Below are 17,094 nucleotides of genomic sequence, written 5' to 3'. Positions count from 1 at the left end.
CAGAATGAGATGGAACCCACATGAAACACACTGAAATATTCTGTTGGAGTTTAAATTAGCTTTGAAGAATCTCATTGATCAGGTTTGGCCTCCAAACAGATTTTCTATTTGAAAAGCAGATTAAAGCTGCCATTGAACCTGAATAGATGACATGGTGACTGAACGTCATCTCCTCGACCCACCACAGTGCAAGAAAAATTATTAGGAGTTCCACACAAAAGACAGCGAACTGATCTGACGGTCTTTTTATTATCGACTTATCTTTTCTATAAGTGGATCTTTAGCTCCATCTGTAAATATGTGGATCATATCTGTATATTTCATAATAAGGTCCTGCTGAACGAGACCGTCCATCCCACTGTACTTATTACTTTCCTTTGAAACCTTTGACAGAGGCGGAGTTTAACAAAAACTGTGTCTCACCATTGGTGGAGAACATTTGTCCTGAGAAGAAGCAACAAATTTCTGATGTTTGTTTGGTTCAAAACACTGTGACACAGACGACTGAAGACACATCATGTGATATTAAAAAGACAACTGGGGGAAGGAGGTGAATTTAAAGACCAGATTCTTCTGACACCGATCAGTTTCTGATTTATTTTTTTGAAGCTCTGATGATGACATGAATGTAGCGAAGAGCTGCTTTACATCAAAAGCCTTCAAGGCCAAACAAGAGGAACAGATTAATAGATAAATAAAATGCTTAAGTTATTTTTAGATCCACATACAGTGCCCTCTAGAAGTATTGGAACACTTGGTATTTCACATATTTTAATTTTATTATGCCATTTCAAATACAAAGCAAATGCAAAAAAATTCTAAAATTATCTTCCTTATTTATTCAGTGTACAACAGCGTGAGCCAGAGTTTTTAAAACGGCCGGCATATGTCGGCTAAATCATCAAGGTGTGACAGGACCAAACTCAAACTGAAAGCAAATCTCTACAACTTGATATAAATTAATTGCAAATATAAAAGCCAAGATGATGGGTTGCATAAATAATGGAACACTTTGGCATAATAACTGTAAATAATCAGTTTTATTGCCAGTTTTCTTTAGACAAGTCAGGGGATGGATACATAAACATTTACAAGTCACTGAATATGTTGTTGACTATATTTACATCAATTATTAAGAAATACAAACAGTATGACACTCTGTGGTAAATGTGTGTGGAGCAGACAGTTCTCAAAAACTGAGTGACTGCATATACATGTCAACCTATATGGATTGTCCGTTAATTGTACAGATTTTTTTGAGTTTCAGAGTCATACGGACGTACAAATAAAGTCTTACGGATATTCAGGGTTTGGTCTGCAGCGGTTCTGTAATCAATCATTTCTGCAGCCGACTCCACTTTGATGCATGAGTCAATGAAGCAATGCTTCGATCCACTAGCTCGTTGATTCTTTGATTCGCTGCTCTTCAGAAATAGCAAGTCCGCTTCTTAACTCCTCTCAAAGCCATTAAAATACAGTGAGTCACTTTTGTGCAGATTAAAGTCACTAACTGGGACTCTTGTCTTGTTGCAATTAAGAAATGAGAATCATCCTTCGTTCCGTTGGCACAACTCCAAACGCTGCGCGGCTCTCTGCTGAGACAGAGTTCAGTCAAAATTAATAACTTCAAAACCATTTGCCGCTTTAAATAAAATGACACCTCTTTAAAACACTGTATTACAGACAAGAAACTACAATCGATTAAGATGCTTTTTCCTCTCAAAATGAGATGTGCTGTATTCTTTATAAATTACATCGTGACGTGCAGCACAGCAGCTGTAAGAGCTCGGCTCAGATATATGGAAAGACATTCATGCCAATAATGTCTGAAAGGAAATGCTTTTGACAAAAACTACAGATTTTGTTTATTCCTATTTATGTCCAGAGATCAAGGATCCACCACGGAGAGTTTATTATGTCCAAAGTTTAACGATCCAGTGACCACTTTCATATTTATTTACGTTAAGACTCAATAAAATGTTGTTCAATTTCAATTCAATTTCAGTTTAATCAGCTTATAAAGCGCCAAATCACAACAAAAGCCGTCTCAAGGCGCCTCACATAGAACAGTTCAATACAAAAATTAAAATAACTAAATAAAAACTTAAAAATTCAAATACATAATAATTAAAACAGAAGTAAAAGAATAAAACAGATAAGAAATAAAAACTATTCATAAGAAAGAGAATAAAAATAGGCTTTAAGTCTTGACTTAAAAATGTCCACAGACTCCGACTGCCTCACGGTCGCAGGACGACCATTCCACAGAGCGGTCCACAACAAGAAAAAGCTCTTTGACCCGCTGACATAGAAAACCTGTAAAGCCTACTTTTAGTTCACAAAAAATTCACAAGAGGTATCGATAATCGGAATCGATATCAATATAATCTTATTGATATCCATCCCTAATAAACACACGGTGTTATGTGTCGGACGCAGCCCGGAGAACCGACCAGTGTTTGAAGGACCCAGTATAAAATAAGCAGAGCACGGTACAAAGGATAACAGAGTTTAATAAACATAACAGTGCTGTGATAAATATAACAAAAGAGTGCGCGGTCTGGAGTGGTGGATTACGGTGCGCTCCCAGCAGCACTAACGGTCCGGAGCCAGAACCAGTTCGGACCCAAGGACCCCCGCCGACACCCCCCAGGTGGCCGCGACAAACCGAGTCTGTGAATGAAGAAATCATCATGTGAGTCCACACTCCACACACAGAGAGACCGCTCAAAGGTGTACAAACAGCAAACACTTCCTGGCTTAATTACTAATCAGTTTCCCACCCTGCAGGCATGGAACACCCTGTTCACAAACTCACTGCAGTGGAAGCTGATTAAAACGACTAACATAACAGCTCAATATAATAAGGTGTGAGGGACACCACATTTACTGACTGTACAAATGTTAGTCACAAAACCTGACGTACCTCAGGAAGTGTGCTGACGAGTGTGAGACCTCACCCTCTCCTCTTTCACAGACCATGCATCAAACCTGGACGTTCTCTGCATCCACTGATGATGAGATGGCTCTCGAGACGACGATCTCACCCGTCTGGTCACAAGGTCGTTTCTCTGGCAATACACACTGTGTACTCCAGACTTAATGCCACCATGTTCCAATCCGTGTAGATGCACCACAGCTGTGAGTCCTGACGAGCCGCACCTGATCACCTGAGGCTGATCAGGGTGAGGTCCTGGTAACTCAGCCACACAGCCACTCAGTCCCAACTGCGCACCACCTGGAAGGAAAACCAAAAGACAGAACAGAAGACCAACAAAAAGCCAGCCAGGCACGCCAGCCACACACACACGGGGCAAAGGGAGGATCATTGACATGCCCGTGTTGTGGTTGGGGGTGTGTGGCTGGACATTTTGGTGTTCTTTTCTTTCTTTGCTCTCCAGGTGGTATGAAAACTGATTTGTCTGTGGAGAAGGTGCTGGCAGAAGAGTCCTTCACCCTCATCAACGTTATGTGCAGCACCTGTGGATGGTGCTCACGTGCAACTAAAGACTTTCAGCTGAAGCAGATAATGAGATGGCGTTCTGCATTTAAGCCATGTGTGATTCAAGCAGAATTGCCGGGAACTCGACCTTTGATGTTCGTTTGTGAGACGCTGAGGACCGCGCCTGGGTTTGAACATCGTGCCGTGAAGGACGAATGGTGAGGGGACCACACCTGCCAGCAAACATCAGAGGTGATTAAGTGTTTGACTAATTGTTGATAGTAACTGGTATTTTGTTACGCAGTATATTTGAATTGTGATGAGAATTGTGCAGCTCGCTTCTATGCTGTGGCGTGCGATGAGATCCTCCACCTGTTGTGAGAAGCTGCTCATTTACATAAAGCTTAACTACAGACCTGAATGTGTTGCTGATAGTGTGTGCCTTTTGAAGGATATTAGTTGTAGCTCGCGACTTACCTCACCTCTTCTATCCTTCGCAGAGAGTCAGTTTGTCGTGTCCACTGGGGGGTGTTGGCGGTAAAAGTGAGTCCAGAAGCACGGGCTTCGATCCTTTTAGGCGCTGGATGAGCGTGCCAGCCTTCACTCCACCAGCTGACGCATCTTTGTTCATACACTTGTTATGCACCAGAGGGTGAAAAAATAAATTGTTTTGTTATTGGAACCGCTTTCTGGTTATTTTAGCGCTGGGTTCCGTCAGACGCAGGTCCGCTCCTCAACCCACGTCGACACATAACAGTAGTTCCCGGCCATTCCATAATGGACCAGCGGCAGAGGCGGTTCCTTTCGCCCGAAAGAGTTCAAGAACACTTGGAGAAAATCTGGGAGCAATTACAGCATCTCGCAACCAAATTAAACAAACAGACGCCCGGTGTACGGAGCTTGCAGCGCAAGCCGTTCCGCTTCCTGCTGCTCCAGCTGCGGCACCATCGATACCGGTGCAGATAACTCCGTCACCCAGAGATTCGGCGTCCGAACCGATTATTTGTCATCCGGAGCCTTATGCGGGAGACGTTGAAGCCTGTGCTTTGTTTTTGATGCAATGTTCTCTGGTTTTTGCTCAGCGACCGGCTTCCTTCTCTTTTGATGGGAGCCGTGTTTCATATGTGACAAATTTGCTCCGAGGTGACGCCTTAGCTTGGGTCACAGCGTTGTGGAGTAATAACTCGCCATTGTTAGGATCCTTTAAGGATTTCTCCCTGGAGTTCCGACTGGTTTTTGACCATCCGTTGAAAACGAATACCGTTGCCCAACGGTTGCTGAATCTCAGGCAGGGGAGGCGGAGTGCGGCGGAGTATTCCGTGGACTTCCGGATTTTTTCTGCTCAGTCAGGTTGGAACGCCGCAGCTTTACGAGGAGTGTTTGTAGATGGGTTAAATGAGTCATTAAAAGACGAGCTGGCAGTCTGTGACGAGCCAAACGATTTAGATGAGCTAATATCGTTGGTGATTCGTCTAGATGATCGGATGAAGGAGCGTGGACGCGAGAGAGGGCGGCCATCAGAGTGGGTTTTTTCGTCTCGGGGCTTTCCCCGACACAGATCTGGGCCGCCTCTTCTTCGCCCCACTGAGGCTCCTCCGACGGGACCTCTGGCTCCTCTTGCAGACGAGCCCATGCAGCTCGGACGAGCTGAGACCGCTGTATTGCCCCGACATATAAGCGTCAAGAAAAATAATGGTAACGTATCTCCAGGTGTTCTGGGACAGGCGAAATAATACACACACACACACACAAAAAAAAAAACTTGTATGGGTTAATGTTTTTTTTTTTTTTTAATAGGGGTTATAATTTGTTTGGGGAGTCAGAGGCGTGTCTGGTGGAGTGAACGATAGGCGGTTAGAAGCCCGTCTGGACTCACTTGATCGTTATTTTTTATGTGTATTTAGGTATTTTCTGTTTGGGTTGGGGTCGTTTTGTTTTGTTGTTTTTTTATTTCCCTACATCCCTAACCCCAACCTCACTTGCCCCAAGACCGTTCGTCTTGTGGGTTGTGGGGTGGTGCAGGTTGGTCACGCTGAGCGTTCTCAGAAGACCTCTGCACCTGGGGGGGGGTTGTTAGGGGCGTTTTTCTTGGTTTGGTTAGGGCCCAGTTCCACTCCAGCCTCGGTGGGCCTTTGTACCGTTCGTCATTGGTGTTGCCGGGGTGTGGTGCAGCGGGAACATACCTCAGTCGGAGGGGTGGGCCGATCGGCGTCCACCACCGGGTTCGGGGATTGCCGCCGCGACAGGCACCAGAGATCTTGTGACCACAGCTACGAGCGGCCGCATCGACAATGGAGGTGGAGAACATGGTCCACTCGGACTCCATGTCTCCAACTTCCCCCGGGATCTGGGAGAAGCTCTCCCGGAGGTGGGAGTTGAAGACCTCGCTGCCAGAGGGTTCCACCAGTCGTTCCCAGCAGACCCTCACGATACGTTTGGGCCTGCCAGGTCTGACCAGCTTCCTCCCCTCCCAGCAGATCCAACTCACCACCAGGTGGTGATCGGTCGACAGCTCTGCCCCTCTCTACACTCGAGTGTCCGAGACACGTGGCCGAAGGTCAGATGATACGACTACAAAGTCAATCCTCGACCTCCGGCTCAGGGTGTCCTGGTGCCACGTGCACTTATGGACACCCTTGTGCTCGAACATGGTGTTCGTGATTCCGTTCATTTAGTTTAGTTTAGTTTAGTTCGTTTAGTTTGTTTTGATTTAGTTCGTGATCATTTCTTCATTTAAATTCAATTCAGAAAACCACAGCATTAGTACTACATCTAGTGCCTTGTCCTTGGTTGTCCCCTCGGTTGGGTCCTTTGGGGCAACATCCTTTTCTTCTACTGGTGCTCAGGAGATCCTTGATCTACAAACAAAATCCTGCAGAAAAAAAAATTGATTTTCAAAATAGGGTCTGATAGAGTTTTCTATATATTGTCAATATTATTGTCAAATATTAATGTCTTTGTCTTTACTTTGATGCCCTTACTTTGATGCTGCCTTTCATTTTGTTTTGATTCTGTTCTCTGTTTTATATATATATATATATATATATATATATATATATATATATATACAACCTTGAGCAGAGAATAACACAGCCTATACACTAGTTCAAGGCTGGCACTGTAATGTTTCAATTTGAAGAACAGTTACTATCTGTCTGAGCAAGACTGCAGGGCGCCTTCCAGGTGCGAAGTGATACAAAATGAATTGACTGAAGAAACACAGCTGTGCCTTGTATATTGTTCTGTAATATGTCTGTGTGTTAATAAATTCAGGAGCAAAGTGGGCGGGCCCTTCAGAGCTGACTGACGGACAGTGACGAGGGGTCATGCTGCTCTCCCTGATCAGGAAATGAAATTCAGTCTGTGGTGTGATCATTCTCTGTGTTTAGTTAACTGATTTCAACTCTCACATCTTGGTCCTTCAAGCTGGATGCCAATAGACCGGTTGGTTGGCCCGTGACGGAGAACCCCGTTGGAAGACCATGGCCACGGCTGGGACTAGTTTCTGCAGACCCTTTTCCGGTGGGACGGGTCTCCTCCCTAACGGGTCGACGCTTACTGGGTTGAAGGCATACGGACTTCAGCGGTGGTGACAGAGTGTGATAATCCTCCCAATCAACCAGGTATTGAAAACCACGCCCACAGCGCCGAGAAGCCAGGAGCCGACGCACAGAGAAAACCGGGCCACCATCCACACACCGGGCAGGCGGCGGGGGACCGGCAGGAGGGCACAAAACACTGGACCGGACAGGTTTGATATTGCTGACATGAAACGTGGGATGTACCTGCATGGACCGGGGAAGAGGAAGATGGACAGAAACGGGATTCATGACCTTGGAAATAGAAAATGGGCCGACAAATCTCGGAGCCAGTTTAGTGGGCACACCCCTAAGGGCAAGGTGACGCGTCAAGAGCCATACCTTCTGACCCGGGATGTAAGAAGGGGCAGGGGACCATCCCCGATCCACGGAGGCCTTATAGGACTCTGCGGAATGTAGCAGAACCGCCCGCGCCCGTTCCCAGGCCCTACGGCACCGAAGGATAAGACTTAGTGCTGACGGAACAGAAGAGTCGCGATCGGCTGAGGGGAACAAGGCGGGCTGGTGACCAAATACCACATGAAAAGGGGAATAACCAGTGGATACTGAGGGCAAATAGTTATGGGCAAGCTCAATCCAGGGGAGCTGGTCAGACCAGGATGCGGGGTGCCGTGACGCGAGCAACCGAAGCCCCTTTTCTAATTCTTGGTTAAGCCGTTCCGCCTGCCCATTGGCCTGTGGATAGTAGCCCGAGGTTAGGCTGGATGAAATCTCAAGGAGCCGGCAAAACTCCCTCCAAAAATGGGACACGAGTTGCGGCCCCCGATGCGACACAATTTCTTGTGGTAACCCGTGCAACCTAAAGATCTGTTTCAGCATTATCTCAGCGGTTTCCTTAGCAGATGGTAGCTTTCTCAAGGGAATGAAGTGGACCATCTTAGAGAGGCGATATACCACTGTCAGGACGGCCGTACAACCCTTAGAGGGAGGAAACCCGGTTATAAAGTCTATCTCTATATGCGTCCATGGTCGAGTCGGAACTGGTAATGGCAGCAATGTGCCTGCTGGCGGGCGATTGGAAGATTTCTGTATGGCACATTGCTGACAAGCGGACACATACTCAGTGACATCTCTAATTAACCCTGGCCACCAAAACCTTTGTTTAACTATGAACGCAGTTTTCTTGACCCCTGACAGAGCATCCGGCTCTCATGACACCACTGGATGGTTTCCCCCCTGAGTGCGGGGGGAACGTATAGTTTACCCCGTGGACATCCTGCTGGAACAGGCGCATCTCCTACTGCAGACTTTATTTTGGATTCAATATCCCAGGTTAGCGCAGCTACGAAACATGATGAGGGTAATATTGATTCTGGCTCTGTGGCAGCTTCAGCCAGATCCCCCTGTCGGGACAGCGCATCGGGTTTCCTGTTTTTAGAGCCCGGCCAATAGGACAAGGTGAATTGAAACCTACTGAAAAAGATTGCCCAATGGGCCTGTCGGGAGTTCAGTCGTTTGGCGGAACGTAAATATTCAAGGTTTTTGTGGTCAGTATAAACTATGAACAGAAGCTGTGCCCCCTCTAGCCAGTGCCGCCACTCATCCAAGGCCACTTTTACCATTAACAGTTCGCGGTCACCGATGCCATAGTTCCGCTCAGCTGGGGACAGCTTCTTTGACAGAAAGGCGCATGGATGCAGCCTGTTGTTGGATGGACGCCGCTGGGACAGGACTGCACCCACACCTACATTGGAGGCATCGACTTCGACCACAAACTGCCATGCGGGGTCGGGGAGGTGAAGCACGGGGGCCATGGTAAAATGATCTTTTAGGACTCTGAATGCCTTGTCACACTCCGGTGTCCAGGAGAACGGGCGGAGGGACGAGGTGACTGCATGTAAAGGAGCTGCGATGGTGCTAAAACCCCGAATGAATTTGCGATAGAAATTGGCAAAACCTATAAATCGCTGCACCTCCTTGCAAGACGTGAGGACTGCCCACTCGCGCACCGCCGCTATTTTTGCAGGATCCATCTTAGTTTCTCCAGCCGAAATTACGAAACCTAAAAAGGAAACAGTGGATCTGTGAAATTCACACTTTTCGGCTTTCACAAAAAGCCCATTTTGCAGCAGTGTTTGAAGGACCTGAAGGACCTGACGGACATGATGGGTGTGGGTTACCTGATCTGGGGAAAAAATGAGAATATCGTCCAAGTAGACGAAGATGAATTTGTTCAGGAATTCACGTAGTACATCATTGACATGGTTTTGGAAGATGGCGGGTGCATTTGTGAGTCCAAACGGCATTATGAGATATTCATAATGTCCAGAGGGTGTATTGAATGCTGTTTTCCATTCATCTCCTTGTTTTATTCTAACAAGATGATATGCATTTCGCAAGTCGAGCTTGGAAAAGACCGTGGCACCCTCCAATAACTCGAATGCAGAGGAGATTAGCGGTAGTGGATAGCGGTTCTTTATGGTAATATCATTAAGGCCACGGTAGTCGATGCAGGGGCGGAGTTTTTTATCCTTCTTTTCGACGAAAAAGAAACCCGCCCCTGCAGGTGATGACGAAGAACGGATTAATCCAGCTGCTAAAGATTCCTGAATGTACTCATTCACTGCGCGACGTTCTGGGGCTGAAAGGGAAAAAAGTTTTCTCCGAGGCGGAGTTGATCCCGGCAGTAGCTCGATCGCACAGTCATATTCGCAATGTGGTGGTAACGATTTCGCTCTGGCCTTACTAAAAATGGCTGCAAGGTCGTGATAACATTCTGGGACTCCTGCAAGGTCAGGATTAACCTCTAGCGGAGTGCATTCGGGAGCAAGAAGACATACATTAGTACATGACGGACTCCAAGATATAATTTCACATTTTGCCCAATCAAAGTTGGGACCATGACGTTGCAACCAGGGGTGCCCCAGTATGAGCGGGTGAGTCATATTTTCCATAATGTGAAAACTGATTAATTCTTCATGTCTATGTGAGAATAACATTTTAACTTGCTGAGTACGGTGAGTAATTTGTCCTAAAATGTGACCATCCACTGCACGTACCACCAATGGCCGTGTGATTCTATACATCTTTAAGTGAAGGGACCTGGCAAGAGAGAGCAAAATTAGATTGGTATCTGATCCTGAATCAACAAAAGCCGAGACAGTAACTGAGGCATGATCAGACATTAATTTGGCCGGGATAATATTTTGACTTGACACAGAAATGGAACTTAGACTCACCCGCAATTCTGTTTTTGGCCGCATGGTGGCGCCCCTGGCTTGACAATGGGATATTACATGTCTCTAGACTGTCCACAGTAAAAACAGAGACCGTCCTCTCGTCGGCGCTGTCGTTCTGCAGATGACAGGCGCATGCGTCCCAACTGCATGGGCTCCTCTGAGCTGAATGGTGGGAGGTCGGCCTGAGCTGGAGTGGAGGCTGAGGGACGGCTTGGGGGTGTGTCGATCCGCTGAACAGGACAGTGGCTCCCTCGGCGAGGATGGTCCTGAAGGCGACGGTCAGTGCGGATCGCCAGCGCGATTAATTCGTCGAGCTCATCCGGCAAGTCGACTGCTACCAGCTGATCCTGTATCTCTGCTGACAAGCCCTGAAAAAAGACGTCGATGAGGGCCGCCGGGTTCCATTCACTTTTTGCAGCAAGAATACGGAAATCAATAGCATAATCGGTGACCCGGCGGCTGCCCTGCTTCAGTCTCATGAGTGCGCGCTGCTTCGCGCCCAGGAGCCGTATGCTGGAACACTTGCTCGAGTGTGGTGGTGAATGCTGGAAGTGAAACACAGGCTGGAGACTGACGTGTCCACTCAGCGGTAGCCCAGGCTGCCGTGCGACCGGAGAGGTGAGTGATCATGTACGCTATCTTGGTTCTGTCGGTCGGGAACATGGATGCAATTAATTCGAAGTGGAGCTCACATTGCGTGATGAATGGTTTGACGTCTCCGGTGTCGCCGGAGAAGCGTTCTGGACGTGACAGCTGATTGCATGCGACAGGCGCTGGTGCTGGTGCCAGAGAGACAGCGGTCAGCCCCAGGGCAGGTGGGCCGGGATCATGGGCGCCTGTCTCCGACGAAGCCTGAGAGTCGAACCGTGACAGCAGCTGACTCATATGTGCGCTGACAGAGTAAAATCGTCCTGATGTTTGGTAAGTTCGGAGATGTCGGAGCTCAGTGATGCAAGCACTTCTTCCTGCTGTGCAAGCTGCTTGCTGTGGAACCGAACTGCCTACTGGAAGGGATCTGAGTCTGCTGCCTCCATTTCTGGCCAGATTGATCTGACAGGCGGTTTTGTCTGGAGACAAATGCAAGACTCAGGTAGGCAGTTAGGGTTTGAGCCAAACTTTAGTGAGGTGAAGAGCACAGGTCGGTACACAGAGAGACAGTCCAAAAAACACAGCAAAAATACCATAGACATCAGGCTTAAACAAGGTCGGAGTGAACAGGCTGGTGGTCGGTAATTCTCAAAAGCAGGCAGGACAATGGACACAGGAATCGGTGGCAGGAAAGAAGGCACAGGGCGCATCAATCTGGCGAAGAAGCAGATCAACATGAGCAATATATATATCTTCAGATAATGAGGCAAAGAGGTGTGTGCAGAAGTAGTAATGCGCGATATAAACGATATACGATATAAACAATATAAAAATGGTCTATGATAGAGATTTTAATTACATGCTCTATCGCGGTAACTCATGTTGATGACGTCAACTACCCGCGACTTGCTGCTGCATGCATCATACAACATGGCGGAAGGCGAAACGGAGCGACAAGAACACGTGAAAAAGACCGGTGCAACTTCCATTATTTGGAATTGGTTTGGATTTAAACCATCCGACGAAGAGCAGAAAACAATACTCTGCAGAATGTGTGGGGCAACAGTTTTAGCTAAGACCGGCAATTCAACTAATCTGTTCTACCACCTCAAAGCAAAACACGCCATTGAATACCAAGAGTGCCAGCGAATGCAGGCAGCCCCAAGCTACAGTCACAAGAACATGGGACAGAAACAACAGAGACTGAACCAGTCCTCCATTGAACAATCATTTTCAAAAGGTACTCCTTACAATCGGAAAAGCCCACGATGGAACGACATTACGAGGGCTATAACTGTTTACTTGTGTAAGGACATGGTACCCTTTCAAACCGTAGAGAGACGCGGCTTTAAAACCATGATCGGAGCTATTGAGCCACGATACGAGTTGCCAAGCCGCAAATACTTTACAGAAACAGGGATGCCAAGATTATATTCCGAGCTTCGCAAAAAGGTTGAAAGAGAGCTTTGTGGTTTGAAGTACTTTGCCACTACAGCGGATCTTTGGTCGAGCCGAACCATGGACCCTTTCCTCATCCTGACCATTCACTATATAACGGATGATTGGAATCTTGACAGCCGGTGTTTGCAGACGTCGTACTTCCCTACTGAACATACGGCAGAGGAGATAGCACAAGGACTCAAAGACGCGCTCGAGTCATGGGGTTTTAAGGAAGAAAGCCAAGTGTGCATCACCACTGATAATAGAGCGAACGTGGTCAAAGCAGCGTCTCTGAATGACTGGACCAGGCTGCAGTGCTTTGGACATAGGCTGCACCTCGCCATCGGTAGCTTAAATATTTAGTGCATAATGTTATAATATTTTAACATCCTGCTGTAGTAGGGATGGGTATCGAGAACTGGTTCCTTTTGGGTATTGTTAAGAAATGATTCCATCCACCGACATCAATAACTTTTTTACTTAATGATTCCCTTATCGGTCCTTCAGAGTGGCCGTTGTTTTGGGGGGTGTTTGTCAGGAAAATTATAATTTCTCTACATTGATTACATACCCTGCAGCAGGTTTGTAATCAACTTTTCTGCAGCGCGGCTTTGCTTTGAACCTTGAACCATTCAATTTGAATAAAATCTCAATAACTTTTTATTTATAGCTTGTAGGGCCACCAAACTCACATCACCCATCAATGAACTCACTCTGGCTGTGCTACAACACTTAGATTGGAAAGATGTACAATTATTGGAGGCAGCTATCTTTTTTTTCCAAGATGGCTGCTGAGGGCAGGAGTGGTTTGTTGGGCTCCACTCATTCCCTCAGTATTTTACAATGTATTTTATTATTGAATGCTTGGATTCACAATTTTTCACCACAGAAGGGTACTTTGGTTAATCCTCTAAATGGTGAACATATAAAACTTTACATGTTTGGACATAGGCACTGCATTTTGTACTCAATTTGGTCAGCATCCTAGCATCCAGCAATTTAGGGGAGGTGATGGTCTACTGGTTAAAGTGTTGGGCTTGAGTCCAGAAGATCATGGGTTCAAATCCCCGCCTGACTGGAAAATCACTCAGGGCCCTTGGGCAAGGCTTTTAATCCCCTATTGCTCCTGGTGTGTAGTGAGAGCCTTGTATGGCAGCACCCTGACATCGGGGTGAATGTGAGGCATAATTGTAAAGTGCTTTGAGCATCTGATGCAGATGGAAAAGCGCTATATAAATGCAGTCCATTTACCATTTTTAAGGTTTTAGTGTGGACATGCTGTGCCGAGCAGTGCATTACGGGTAGGATTAGTACGTTCACGACAGGACAAATGCATTTCAGACACTCTGTTCAGGCTCCACGGACAACAGCATTAAACTCTAGTGTCTAAAACTCTCGTGAATATATTATCTGGGTTTATAGACGTTATTGTATTTGCGTTTGTTAAATTCCACGCATCTTAAATGTCGCAGTAGACATGGATTATCTGGAATTTTGTTTTGGAAAGATTTCAAGGCATCTACTGCCATCTACTGGCCAGTAGTGTTCATGGCAGTTCATGGCAGTATTCGTCCTGAAGATGAGCAGACACTGTATATTTTTAATCACAAGTTAAGTTTTTTCAAACTTAATTTACAAAAACTCTCGATGGGAGACATCAAAGTTTAACAACAAAACAACAACAACAACAAAAAAAACATTACAAGACAGCTCTGCGGTGTTTGCACATGCACAGTGCGAGCGGTTGGACGCTTGTTGCCCCTCAGCAGCAGGAAACCCTCACGACAGCCGACCAGAATAATATCAAACAGGTTTGATTTTCATTCGACCATCCGATCAGCAATCAGGAGGTGGTCATGAGATGTTAAACGCATCTTGTTACTCCATGTATACTACACGATGCAGGACGCGCGATTAACCTGAAACTCGGTCCAAAAAGTTCTCACATGAATAAAAAATCATCTGAACATTCTCACATTCTCTCCACATGCAAAACATGTTGTGATGACACTTCCAGGGCTCCGTAAAAATGCCTGTTTTTACAAATAAAAAATGGAATATTTTACAAAAGCACCTCTGTAAACACCAACACACAACACACGTCACATTAATGTGTTGGTTTACATAGTGAATGACTGAACCAATCAGTGTTTAGCAGAGGTACATTTTACCCAGAATCCTTTGCGATCTGTCTGTTTGTTACAAAACCTCAGAATTAGTGCATTATTCAACATTAAAAGATATATGTTATATTTAACTTTGTACAAATGACAGAATTGGCATGGAGTTATTCTATCGGTATTCATTTTATTTATACACCAAACCATAAGTCAGTATGAGTTTATTTTCCAAGACCTCCGCCTGTGGTTGTTAGAGTTGGGCTTGGTGACTGTTCTCAGCTTGCTTCTGCACTGTAAGCAGTGTAGTAATAAGAGCTTCCAGCAGGCAGGATGTTCAATACATATAAGTGGTGGCTCATTGTTTGGGTCTGTTGTCACTTTGATGTTTCCAGACGCAATCATGGGTTAAAACAAATTCGTTTATAGTAGTTTGCAAATATACTAGAAACAATACTGGAATTTATCGGTTATCTGTAACTTCGATACATTTTGGGTGGTTTACTGGTTTATCTTTATCAAAGATAACTTTTCAGTTATTGCTTATCTGTTATCGAAGTTAATGTTTTGGTATCTGTGCCCACCACTGGGATAGGGTAATAGTACATTCACGATATGAGAAAGCCATTTGAAACCACTCTGATCAGGCTCTACGGACAACAGCATTGAACTTAGTGCCTAAAACTCTCATGAATATATTCTCTGGGTTTATAGATGTTATTGTGTCTGTGTTTATTAAATTCCACACATCTTAAATGTAGCAGACACGGATTATCTGGAATTTTGTTTTGGCAAGTTTTCAAGGTCTCTACTGCCATCTACTGGCCAGTAGTGTTCATTCGTCCTATTGACGTATCCCATAATCCCTAGCATGCCAGAGAGTTGCTGCAGTCAAACAATATAGAGAATCAACACGATGACAGTTGTAAATGAATATGTTACTACAAAAATGTATTTTTTATGCTTTTCATCATGTTAATAAGAGACTGCTGCATGATACTCTGAAAACTTGCTAAAACAATTATAACAAATAATCCGTGTCTTACGTTTAATCTGCGTGGAATTTAATAAACACAAACCGAATTTCAGACATATTATATATATTAGTCTCAAATAAAGAGGACAAACAGTGTTGTAAAGAACAATAATCAAGACGTTAAAGAGCAAATTTCACTTTCCTCCAGAATGACATGATCAGGAAGTGATTGTAGCTCACAGCAGCTCCCATTGAAAATAACAGAGAGACGGCCTGTGATTCTCGCATGTTTACATAAAACAACACAATATAATTAAAAAAATATATTCACAAGAGTTTTAGGCACAATATAAAAATAGTTTTATGTTGCGATGTTATCTGTGTGCAGTTAAAGTGCAGCGTGATCAGAGCGTCTCAATGCAGTTCTCATTGTTACTGAGATCTCGCAGCGCGGTGACCTCTCTGAGGTTTTGCGGATTTGAAATGTCAATAGGGCGATTAGCCAACATTTATGTGTCAAGACAATATTGAGTGCACATTGCACAGTATAATAAAACGTGCGCACAACATCATAAAACATCATCAAATTCATGAGAGCACATGACAATATTGTGTGAGAAATAGGTTATAAAGATGATAAGATAAAACATCATAAAATTCTCTCCACATGCAAAACATTTTGCGATGACACTTCCAGGGCTCTGTAAAAATGCCTGTTTTTACAAATAAAAAATGGAATATTTTACAAAAGCACATTTATCTGTAAACACAACACACGACACACATCACATTAACGTGTTGGTTTACATAATGAATGACTGAACCAATCAGTGTTTTGCAGAGGCACATTTTACCCAGAATCCTTTGCGATCTGTCTGTGTTTATTACAAACCACCAGAATTAGTGCATTATTCAACATTAAAAGATATATGTTATGTTTTAACTTTGTACAAATGACAGAATTGACATTAATGGAGTTATTCTATCGGTATTAATGTTATTTATAAATCAAAAACATAAGTCAGCATTGCTTTATTTTCCAAGACCTCCGCCTGACCGGAGCATTGTGATTGGGTAGAGAGCTGCATTTTGTGGCTGTTCTCAGCTTGCGTCTGTGCTGGAAGCCATGTAGTAAACAAGAGCTTCCAGCAGGGGGCAAGATGTTCAAAGACAGAAGTGTGAGCTCATTGTTTGGGTCTGTTGTAGCTTTTGATGCTACCAGAAGTGATTGTGGTGTTAAAACTCAAATTCAGTTTATTAGTAGTTGCAAATGTACCAGAGACAATACTGGAATTTATCGGTTATCTGTAACTTCCGTTACATTTTTGGGTGGTTTATCATTTTATCTTTATCAAAGATAACTTTTCAGTTATCTGATTATCTGTTATCGAAGTAAATTTTTTGGTTATCTGTGCCCACCACTGATACAGGCCCAGTATCGCCGATATTGATACCGATACAGATACTTTTTCATATTTAAGCTTCATAGATCCAAAGGATCCAAAAGACCGAGGATAGAATTTCGCCAAACATTGAACATGACAACAAAATATATTATCACAATCACAATTTTTGTTAAAAAAATATCACTCAACACAACTTAAAATCTCCCGAGTTAGAGGGCTGACTCGAGGAGAGCGCTGAGTGGGCGGGCCAGGCTTAGCCTACCTGCATGGCTGTTGGCTGGCACCGCTGAGCCACGTGATGGCGCAACAACAAAAGACCGGGGGGGGGGGGGGTGCGCTGCTCTGTG

General features: G+C 44.9%; 1 protein-coding gene across 1 annotated transcript in view; it reads right to left on the bottom strand.

Moving 5' to 3' along the window:
* LOC117530232 (putative mediator of RNA polymerase II transcription subunit 26) overlaps positions 1–17,094 on the bottom strand; it is a 792,446-nt gene that overhangs the window by 738,911 nt on the left and 36,441 nt on the right. The gene's annotated exons all lie outside the window — the stretch shown is intronic.

The sequence above is a fragment of the Thalassophryne amazonica genome, chromosome 18 (genome assembly GCF_902500255.1).
Source record: "Thalassophryne amazonica chromosome 18, fThaAma1.1, whole genome shotgun sequence".
NCBI lineage: Eukaryota > Metazoa > Chordata > Actinopteri > Batrachoidiformes > Batrachoididae > Thalassophryne > Thalassophryne amazonica.
The sequence above is the reverse complement of the archived record's forward strand: the minus strand, read 5'-3'. Positions and strand labels throughout refer to the sequence as shown.